Raw genomic sequence first — 8,701 nt, 5'->3', positions numbered from 1 at the left:
ACCGCCGGCTGGCTGCGGGATGCAGGAGCGCTGACGGTCGGCGATGACGGGACGACACTCTCCACCGCAGGAGTCGGCCGCAGCGGCTGGCGCCCGGCGGAGGGGAGTCCCCGCCAAACCCTCGGCCCGCACGCGCTCCACTGTTGACCAGTGTGGTGAGCAGGGTGACCGCACGCTCCAGTACTTTTACGACGCACTGGCGCACGCCCGCGCCGCGTCCGGCGCTCGGGGCACAGGGCGACGGAGGCGGGTTTCCCGCCACGCCCGCGACTGGTTCCCACGGGCGCCTTCGCTTCCCGGCGGTGAATTGATCGGCTTGCGTGTTGACGAACATGATCGCTCGGATAAGTGGAACGTGATCAGGCGATTGTCATTGTGTGATGCCGGTTAGCCGCCTGGGACAATCGGCGTTCCCACCTCCTCGTCGCCTGTACCGGTTGTGTTGGTCTTTCACCTGTCACCGCTCTTCTACCGCTTTCAGAGGCCTCGGCACATTCTGCAACGGCCTGAACATGACGTCTGCAGGACGGTCAGACACTCGTCTGGATTCCCAAGCTGGATACCGGATCCTAGCGGTATATCGGTGACGGGATCCATATCCCGGATGCTGGCCTCTTTTCCGGGGATTCAGGCACGTGATCGAATATCGTGCCATTTCTGTATCAGTTCTACGTCCATGTGGAGGAAAGTTCTGAAAATGAGTCCCGTTTTGTGGCTGCCACGTGAACATGCCCAAGGCTGCTTCGCTCATGGACTGGCTGGCGAAGCTCAGAGGTCGTGTCAAGGAGAATGTCTGGCGGCTGGTCCACCCACTGATGGATGGGTTCAAGGCTCACGCCAAGGATTATGAGTTTATATTTCAGTGGGCCGTTCCGGATAGAAACATTTTCCAAAAGCATAGGCTAATGTTGGATTACCTGGCGTGTGCTGTCATTTACTGTACCTGTATTATGATGTGGCTTCTACATGATAAGAAAAGGCAATGATCTCAAACGGACTGAAACGGACTGAAAGCACAATTGCATACCTGTTCCAGGTGAATGTGTTTCCTCATGTAATGCTTTACCGTTTTATTTACTTAGTAAAGTCACTATATCATTACTGATTACCTAATACTATGCCAACCATTTTCTGTTAGATTACACCAAAATGCCATGAACTGAAGGGCATCATTTTGGGACATGCGTTTGATACGCAGCGTCGAAGCGAACTAGATCTGATATATTTTCACAAAATGGATTAGCGAATGGATAAACCCCAAATAGACAGTGATTATGCAGCTTATCTGGCATGTAAGCCCGTATGCAAATGACATGTTCAATACCACCAAATCACCAAGGGCACGCCACCAAACACAAGACACGACCGCACAAGTGAAGACTGGGTTTTCTATGGCCCGAACCGTCGGCATGCGGGAGGCCCAGCCCCAGATCGGAGTTAACCCCGGACTTCCCCATCCCGTGGTGCTCAGTTCGACTCCGTCTCCGCCCCCCCCCCCCCCCCTCCCATCAACCGGTGCCGGCCGGTCCGGAGAGGGACACGCTCCTGGCGTGTGCCTGGTGTTCCGGCCCGTTGCAGCCTCTGAAGAGGGAGCGGCGGCGGAACAAAAGGCTGCAGACCCCCGACGGTCCGACAGGGGCCCGTTACTGCACGGCGGCGATGGCCCGGTAGATCTTCCCGGGCGCGGTGCCTGCTGCGAGCTGAAGAGAATGGGATAGCGCTCTCGCTCAGACGGTGCAGGGAATGGGATGAATGCAAGGATTGGGGTGTCTCAGATGTCTCAGACATGTAGTTGAGTGGCGATGTGGAAAAGCCAATGTAAAACCATTATAGCGGTCCTGGTGCCGAAGAGGGCTTCATGGGGCTTAAAATGCTTTGGTCTGATGAAGTTAGCGTAGACTTTACAACGTACGGGACGGAAAAAGGCTAGGAATCATTCGGCATAAAATAGCAGGCAACGACCCAGATTTTTGTTATTCTACCACAGACCAAAATCCACCTTCTTTTTGCACTACTAAAAAAGCATGCAAAAATTAACTCACTGAGCAGGCACGAAAAAAGGGAAACATTTGTTTTTGATATCAATAGGAGTTTAACATATAAGCACAGCCGTCGGTGAAATCAAATGAGAAAAAACAAACAGCAGGAGGTGGTGAACAGCTTGAAAAGCCATGAGTTAATGTATTGTATGAAAACACGCGAACAACAAGTGAGGCATCTCCTCTTTTTAAAAGTCGATATACAACAAACTCGTTTTCGCGGAGAGATCTTCCGCTGGTCAATGCTAACTTGCATCAGGTGATGTTTTTGCTCTCTGTCGGCAGTTGCAAGGCGATTGCACTCGTCTATAAGGCCCTCTCGCTTTCCCGCCAGGTCATCCACTGCCTTCAAACTGACTCCGAATCGCGTCTGACAACGAATCTTCCGAATCCCAGTCTGCTGGATCGTTTTCAATGACTTCAGGCGTCAGCTCACCCATACAAAAGGAACGTGTCGTTCTGAATGTGAAGAGGCAGGCTTTTAAGTCGCTGCGTTCCAGTGGCGCTAAGGTTTACGACCACTGACTGAGATGGATGGCTGTCGCTACTTTCGCCCTTCTCGCACTGACACATATCAGTGGCTATGACCCGTTTATCGTCGATACTGACGGCAACGTCAAAGGAGGAGCTGCTAGATGTTGGTCCAGATACAAGAGCTGGCAACAGACTTCTTAAGCGAGGCCTCTGAGACAGCAAAATCGACCTCTGAAACTGCGACACTGACTTATGAAACTGTAACATTGACCTCTAAAACTGCAACATCGACCTCTGAAATTGCAACATTGACCTCTGAAACTGCAATATTGACCTCTGAGACAGCAGATCAGCAGGCAGACCTCTTGCGATCAGAGGTCAATGTCGCAATTTCATAAGTTGATGCTACAGTTTCAAAGGTCAATGTTGTTGTCTCAGAGGTTAATGTCGCCAGCTGACCTTTCCATTTCAGCCGGACTAAACAACGCACCCGATCTGGGACTCGTACTCAGTGCCGCTGGATTACGAGTCCAGCATCTTTCCCCTGGACAACGCAGACGGCTAATGTTTAAATAATATGCAACATTAACCTCTTGAACTGCAACGTTGACCTCTGAGACTGCGACATTGACCTCCGAGCACTGCGTGATCTCGTCCATGCATTTTCAAGGTCCGTGTTGAAGCGGAGCAAGCACAGGAAGCTATACATCACATTCCGGTGTACCGCCTGACCGTACATAAGGCGCCGATGTTTTGGCGATGTCTTGCATGGCATCATGGATATTCACATTTTCAGTGCAAGGATGGTTCCAGCTATCCAACGGTCGGATGCCGACCAACGAAGGCCAGAAGCGGACTCCAACTGGCGGGCACCGCCAGGAAGCTGCTCGCTCCCTCAGCAGCGCAACGGCTCGCGGTAGTCGGACTGCGGCTAGTGCGCTTTGAGTAATTTCCTCGGCGAGCTTGGCAACGCCATCGGAGGCGTCCCGCGTAGCTTCTGCAAACAGCTCGTCATTAAATGCAGTACAGCAGATCGACCGGCCCTTGAAGCTCCATCGCTCTTGGAGCCGTTCGAAGACGTGGATGCCCCGCTTAGTTGGAAGTGTCGAGGACATGAAGCGGTGCAATGGGCTGAGCTTCCTTTCCCGACTTCCGCTCAATCAGGACGCTCGCTCTCTTTTCATTACAACACGACGCGTTACCGCCCGACCTCAGGGCGCGCTGCCGTCCACCTCCCCTAGAAAGGTGCGCCGGAGAAAGAAGGCAATCCTCTCAGTACTAGAAAGTATCAGATTCACTTTGAGGGCCGGGTTTAACAATCCTCATTGCGGACCCTTGCGTGTGTCGTCCTCATCCATTAGGAAACTCGAGCGTTTTCCGGTTGTTCTTGTTCTTTTTCAACGCCTGGCACTCAACAACATCAACAACATAACAAAGCAGCCATAGTGACCTCCTGCATGACCTCGACGACGTGCTACTTCAACTGCGTCGCAGCGCCGGTCGCTTCCCAGCCTATCGAAGAACCTCATCGCGGTGGTCACCGGGCTTTTCCGGTTGCTGAGTTTTTCCGGCAGGTGGCGAAGGAAAAGTGGGCCGGCACCGCGCTGCTTTGGGGCTGTTTGGTTGTTGACAGTGATAAGGAGCGCAGGTCAGTAAGCTGCAGATCCGTCGCAACCCGAGCACTGGCTCGGCGATCCCAACTCGTCCAGCGTGATCGCGGAGTGCCTTAAACACCTTGTGCTGAGACGGGCGTAGCATTAAGCTTGCGCAAACAACGTGAAGGCAATCACGAGCCTCGGGCGATGCGCGCACCGCGCGTTGGTCCATCCGTTCGGGTTGAGGGGACGCCGCCTAAACTCACGAGACTTCAGCCACGCTCCCAAGTTCGGTTTGGGTGTGATGACCTTGGGTCGGTGCCCATGCGAAGGTGTATGCCCTCAGGGCCGGAATGGGCGATAAAGTGGGCCTCATATTTCCCTTGATGGTCTCGTGGTTTCTACCGCTAGTCACGCGGCTTGTTTATGACTTATTTCGATGACCGGTGGCATGTGCTTGCATGGCAAAACTTCATTCTCTGGTAGCAACGCCTGAACTTGACCGATCGTCCTAAGACTTTCACACCATCGTTTTTAATCATTTTGAGACGGTTGAGTGTCTAAAGCGTAACAATAAGTCCATTACGAGAGGGCATTCAACTATATATATATAACATCGTATAATATAAAAGAATGTATCAAATATATATAACTTCGTGCAATGCAAAAAGTGCAATATGTGATTGTATATATGTATATATGTATGTGTGTATATGTATGTATATATATGAACATATTACATTATATATATATATATATATATATATATATATATATATATATAATATGTCACTCCCTAGCTTACAACGGCTGCATCGTTAAAGGAAAAACGAATAAACCATGAAAGTTTGAAACACTTTACACCTTTTATTCACACCCTTCGTACAAGCAGGCCCTAAAAAAGGGATTTGGTCATCTGACTATTCTTCCATCACAAACCTTATGTCTGGATGTAAATTTTATGCTTACATCCAGATGTTAACATTATTTATGTAACAGCTATTTATGTTTACATCTTCTTCCACCGTGAACCTTACGTCTGGATGCAAACCCTATGTTTACATCCAGACGTTAACATCATTTATGTAACAGCTATTCATGTTTACATCTTCTTCCACCGTGAACCTTATGTCTGGATGTAAATTTTATGTTTACGCGTAAACAAGAAGTAGAGCAGCGTGGCAGAACCCACAGACAGCCTCATACCCACCCGTTCACCCATCCGTTCATACTGCTGATAAGACTTTTAATTGCAAATGAGGAGAGAAGTCGCCACAGGTCTTGTGTACCGGAAGCAATTCTCCCGAGACTAATTGATTAAGTCTCTTCCTGAGTTTGCTGAAATGAAGTGAAATATATGTGCAAATATATCTTGGGGGGGAGGGGGGAAGGAGTGTTGTGTGACAATCGATGTGCTTTTAGTAGTAGTTAGTGTGCAGTTGTGTCCTGTATATAAAGCCTGCATGGTGCATATGCGTTTATTTGGCTGCTGATGCAGCCGTTGTAAGCTATGACACGCGTTGCAAGTAAACATAAAAAGTATCTCCATACATAGCAGTGAGTAGGCTGTGCCTATATATATATATATATATATATATATATATATATATATATATATATATATATATATGTGTGTGTGTGTGTGTGTGTGTGTGCGTGTGTGTCATCAAGTAGAATCCAAAATGATATTCTGGTGATTCGTTTTCCTGCAGGGCGGAGTTGGCCGCCAAACAATGCATTTACTCTAAGCGCGGAGGGTGCCTTCGCGTGCTATGTTCAAACATCCTCAAAAGTTTATAAAGCGCGATTACGTCGGACTTTAAGGCTTGGCAAAGCTCTGCCGTCCTAAGTTAGAGGATTACTTGCAGCTAAATGACCCCGTGGCATGCGGCTATCAGGACAGCGAGGTGTGCGGATGTCATGCATTTTCGATGGTCCAACTGGCATACCGGTCGTGACGTCACCACCGGGAGCATTGACCCACGATCATGACGTACCTCTGTCAGCAGTACCACTGATGCAGTACGCCCTGCAGCTCCCCTCCCCTCCCCCACAGTGAAAAAGGATTGACAACCGAGACTGATTGTCACCAGCGCTGACGCTCGGGACCACTCGCAGTCATCACAATCAAATTAGATTAAGCACTGGTAATCGGCGGCCGTTATGGTAACGTGGCACCAACGACGCTTAGCTCCAACGACGCCTAGTACCAACGGCGCTCAGCACCAAAGACCGTAAGGTCTAATGTTAGCAGCACCGACAACCAAACGTGTCAACACGAAAATGCAAACACCAATGCCGATCAGAACTAATGTCAGCACCGCTGTCAGACATATGGCACACCACTAAACGTCACAGCTGACGGGAGTACTACTGACTGGCAGCAACCCACATCCAGTAGTACCACTGACGGCAGCACCCCATAACCAGCAGCAACACTGACAGTCAGCGTCCCATAACCAGCAGCACCACTGGCAGTCAGCACCTCAGCACCACTGACGGCAGCACCCCATAACCAGCAGCACCACTGACGGCAGCAACCCTTGGCCAGCAGCACCACTAGCGGTCAGCACCCCATAGCCAGCAGCACCCCTGACTGCAGTAACCCATAGCCAGCAGCACTACAGACGGTCGGCGTCCTATAGCCAGCAGCACCACCGACGGCCGTCGGTCACGACGATCACCGGTGACGGCCCAGTAGAACTTCGCACGCTCCTTAAGTGAGACCTCAGTTCTCAGAGGCAATCGACCACGGAGCGTGACGCTGGCGCCGCCGCGAGTGACATGAGTTCCTGACCGCCGCATGGCTCTGGGATTAAATTGTGGCACGACTCGACGGACTGGAAACTTAACTAGGGGTGGATTCCGCTCAAGCGGAATCGATTCCGACTCGCGTTCAGGACCCACCGGGCTGATTCCGGCTCGGAGTACGAGTTGGACAGCGCAATCTTCGGTTAGTCCGATGCCAATGCAGGATGGGGTCGGATTCTGCATTTACATGCTAGTACGTCGATTCCGGTGGTTATCATTTTAGGGAACACAGACTGCTAAGCTACAACAAGTCTGCCTTAATGAAAACAAGCCAAACTTAGCTGGGTAATAATGCGTTTTTTGTGCTTAACCGAACTGTCCAACTAAGATCTGTGTTCAAGTTTGCATCCGAGTCAGCACGCCACCGACCTTATCCGGTATTGTTGAGTCAACTTCGACTCCAATTCATGCAAATTTGTGTTTAAGGAAGGGATGCCGCTTTGGCGGTGACTTAGTGACGGTCTGAATTCATTCCAGTGTCAACACTAACTCCACTTGAAATGCAGCACACAAGCTCGACTGGAAAGACCCATCGATTGCACAAGAAAGGGGCTCTTTCCCTGCGCCATTTCGTTTCACATGCATTTGGCCGTCTCGTCGTAGTTTAGTATTGACCATGTCATCGTCGCACACGACTACCCAGCCATAGCTCGCAGGTCGTGACTTCTCACGGTGATCGACGGTCAGCGACCCGTGGCGCGGCGCGGCGAGTTCGCGCCCCATACTCGTGCGGTGGCCCTGTGTGCAGGCGGGGGCTGAAATCTCGCACCCCCCCCCCCCCCCGAAGTGTCCGCCGTGCCAGTCAGGGCGGAGCTGAGGAGTCCGAGGAGTCTGGCTGCAGTCGGTTGGCGGAGTCTGGCTGCAGTCCGTTGAAGCAGTCTGGCTGCAGTCAGTCCGAGGAGTCTGGCTGCAGTCGGTTGGCGGAGTCTGGCTACAGTCAGCTGGAGCAGTCTGGCTGCAGTCAGCCTGAGGAGTCTGGCTGCAGTCAGTCTGAACAGTCTGGCTGCCGTGGCCGGGGTCGCTCGGCCGGTCAGTCAGCCTCAGCGAACTCCTGGGTCTCCGGGTCGGACGAGAGCAGCGCGGGCGCCTCCGCTCCTCCCGTGCTGGCCCACCCCGGCCCGGGCGCCCGCACGCAATGCCAGCGAACGGCACGCGGGCCGTCGCTGCCAACGGACGGCCCGCAGGCACACGCCGGTCGTGGTCGCGCGGAGCCGGCCGGAAATGTGGGAGGAGCAGGTGGTGAGCGGCAGGAGGAGCAGGCGGCCGAAAACAAGAGGAGCATGCATGGAGAACAGGAGGAGCAAGGGACGGACAGAGGAGAGGTAGAGCAGAGGACGGGCGGAAGAAAGGAGGAGCAAGAAACAATAAGAAAACAGGAAAATGAGGCGGGCGGTGGGTGAAAAAGGAAGAGAAAGTAACGGAGGACAGGAGAGCACAGAAAGGCGGAAAGGTGTAAGCAGGCAGAGAAAACGGGTGAAACAGACGGGAGAGTGGGAGGAATAATCAACGGAAAGAGGCCCCAATGCAGGGAATGATCTAGAGCGGGCATCTAAGGACAAAAACACGGCACTGAAATACCTGACACAACTTATGTACAACAATAGTGGGACGCTGAAAACAGTTCGCTCTTCCGGGAGTGGTTTAAAAGCATATGCCGAAACTGTATGGCAGCCTCCTTACTTGCGTGCGCTTAGATTCCGGACCCCAACAAGACGAAGAACAGAAGCTGGTCCCGGCGCCTCACGCCATCGGCAGACCAACAGAAACTGGTCCCGGCGCCTC

Source organism: Pollicipes pollicipes, unplaced genomic scaffold (genome assembly GCF_011947565.3).
Source record: "Pollicipes pollicipes isolate AB1234 unplaced genomic scaffold, Ppol_2.1 Scaffold_3087;HRSCAF=3621_pilon_pilon_pilon, whole genome shotgun sequence".
NCBI lineage: Eukaryota > Metazoa > Arthropoda > Thecostraca > Pollicipedomorpha > Pollicipedidae > Pollicipes > Pollicipes pollicipes.
The sequence above is the reverse complement of the archived record's forward strand: the minus strand, read 5'-3'. Positions refer to the sequence as shown.